Below are 3,160 nucleotides of genomic sequence, written 5' to 3'. Positions count from 1 at the left end.
GCATGTAGCAAGGAAACTGGAACTTACAAGATCACAAACAGATGATCTGAGTGACTAAACAAATGTAGCAAAGTGGAAAAGCAGCAGAATGAGTGATTAAAGAATGTAGACAAATAAACACTTTGAATCTTGATCTCTGTTACAGAGTTTTGAGTTAATTAAGTGAAAGTTTGCATTAAAGGGCTTATAAGCATATTTGGAACATGATAAATATTTAATGTATATTATTCATATGATGAAATTGGGAGCTCTGAGTTAGAACTAATTTTTCAGCTTTGCCTTTCCAACCAACACATGTCATTATTTGAAATTCACAGCTCTCTTCGCTGTCTCACGTATTTTCTCCTTAATGAGGTTGCTGCTGCTGCTGCTGCTGCTATGTACTTCCTTATAAGGTTAGGTACTTCCTTAGAAGAAGGTTAGGTACTTCCTTAGAAGAAGGTTAGGTACTTCCTTAGAAGGAGGAGACGGGAACAATAGAGGATGAGATGGTTAGGTGGCATCACTGACTAGATGGACAAGAGATTGAGCAAGCTCCAGGAGTTGGTGATGGACAGGGAAGCCTGGCATGCTGCAGTCCATAGGGTCACAAAGGGTTGGACACAACTGAGCAACTGGGATGACTGACTTACTTATAAAGAATTTCAGATATCATTTATAACGTTTCACTTAATTGGTAGAAAAATGTGTACTAAACAAAAAATAGGTAAAATTAGAGTAAAATAACTTGTGTAAGTTGCATACTTTGCAGTCTACTGAAGAACATGGAAAATAGCAAAGGTATCATTTTTTTTTTTTCAGAAATTTGGATTTGACAAGCGCCTCACTATAAATTCTAGTTTGATCAGTTTATAAAACATTTAAGGTAAACTTTTAGAATATTTAACATGTTTTCCAAGGCAGATTTAAATACCTGGCTTTGGGTTTTTCAGCAAAAATGCAAGTAAAACCCTGAGACACACTACTAATGGAACATTTAAATATATAGCTTAGATTTGAGTCCTAGGATATATTCAAAGTTCAGGGACTGAGTGTCTAAAATGTTTCTAAATTACTGGAATAGGTAGTTCAAATCCTCTGGCCTACACCTTCCCAGAGAAAGGTACAAATCTCTATTCAGACAAACTTATTTGCAGAAGTCAGTCTTCAAATAATAGTTGCTCCTATGTATTATTCAATAGCTGCTGGGCATTTAATGCTCATTTTCTCCATTTGTAACAAAAGCCCTACATTGAGGTTATTATTGCCCCCATTTGGCAGATGAGGAAAACAAGACTCTGAGAAGTCATATAGTTTGAGTCGGGTATCATTGCTTTTAACTGCTAAGTGAAAGTCAGAATTTATTTTTTTCTGACATCAAAACTTGTTCTACTTCCCCAGGGTCATTGACATCTCATTCTAGTAATAAACTATCAAAAGCAGTATAAGTTCTTTTCAGAATTAGCCATACCATTTTAAAAAAAGAACAGTTTTGAAGATCATGCTCATTTTTTGCACTCTTTAAAGTCATTCTTTAAACAAAATACTTTAAAATTTAAGAAAATTAACTTTTATCTTTTTTTTGTCATGCTGTGGAGAAGATGTGAGAATAGAGAAGTGGTATACAATTATTTTATCTCATTGTTTGAATTCATTTGTGGCTTTTATCCCAATTTATTGAGGCGTAACTAACAAAATCATAAGATAGTTTAAGTGTACAGTATGATGATTTGATATATGTAGATGTTGTGAAAGAATTCCCACCATCTAGTGAATTAACACATCCATCACTCACATATACTTATCTTTTTTTCCCCTCTGATGAAACAGTTAAGTTCTACTCTTTTGGAAAAATTCAATTGTATAATAAAGTATTGTGAACTGTTGTAGTCACTATATTTTACACATTTTTTAAAGTTAAATGGATGTGATAATTCTAGTGCTCTTAAAAAGTCAGGCATACCAGTTGCTTAATGGGCAGCTTTAATTGGAAAGTTACGGTGTCACTTCTTCACAGCTGCCCCATTCTGTGCAGCAGCATTAAGACAGCCCTCTTAATCCTCAATATGGTTAACAAGGGCCTGCATCTCAGCATGAAAAATAAAATTTTAGATAAACTGACAAAGTCACTTTTTGTTTTTTGCAGATTTCCTTTCTCAAAGTTCTCATTACAACCTTTCAGGTCTGTTTTTCTCAGAGATAGCATAGGCTGTGTACTTTGCTTCTCATATTCCCAGAAACACTGCACTTAACTGCAGGCATGGTGGGACTACATTTGAGAAATTTAGAGAAAGACCCTAAGGGTAATGATTCACTTGGTGGAAATGAATTGTGTATCTGGAATGATTCACGTTACTAGCTTGGAGTACAAACACAACTAACTCATTTTTATTTATTCAGTTTATTGCTGGAGCACCCACCTGCCCCCAGTGACAGGAAGTTCCCTTATTTCCCAGAGTCTCCCCCAACCATCCTACTTGGGCAGGAACACTACAGACTTAGTTCAAAGATCGATCCTGCTGTAAGGAGCCAAGAAGAGTGAGAAAACTGGAAAGCGTGACCACTCCACTGATGCTGTCGTTTGGTTCTCTGCCATGTGAGGTTACAGGTGGTTCTGCACATTCTGAGGGCAGGACATTTGTTCATGTTTGCTACAATACTCTTACTGATTCAGCTCATTTCTTCCCATCATCCCAGCAGCATCCCTCTGAGCTCTGAGGGCGCTTCTTTTTTAGATCACACTCACATCATGCTCAGCCTATTAATGAATAAAGAGTTAAAGGCTAGACCAGTGGCCAGCAAAATTCAGTTTATTGGGGAGTAACAGAGGAATTCTTTGCCATAAAAGTCATCAGGGAAGCTTCCCTGGTAGCTCAGCTGGTAAAGAATCAACCTGCAATGCAGGAGACCTAGTTCAATTCTTGGATTGGGAAGATCCCCTGGAGAGGGGATAAGCTACCCACTCCAGTATTCTTCAGCTTTCCCGGTGGTTCAGACAGTAAAGAATCATCCTGCAATGTGGGAGACCTGAGTTCAATCCCTGTGTTGGGAAGATCCCCTGGAGGAGAGCATGGCAACCCACTCCAGTTTGACAGAGGAGCCTGGTGGGCCACAGGACATGACTGAGCCACTAAACACAGTACATGCTCAGCCTTTTCCCACTAATGCTTAGCACAGTGCC

The sequence above is a fragment of the Bison bison genome, unplaced genomic scaffold (assembly GCF_000754665.1).
Source record: "Bison bison bison isolate TAMUID 2011002044 unplaced genomic scaffold, Bison_UMD1.0 scf7180017864140, whole genome shotgun sequence".
Taxonomy (NCBI): Eukaryota; Metazoa; Chordata; class Mammalia; order Artiodactyla; family Bovidae; genus Bison; species Bison bison.
Note: the sequence above shows the minus strand (reverse complement) of the source record.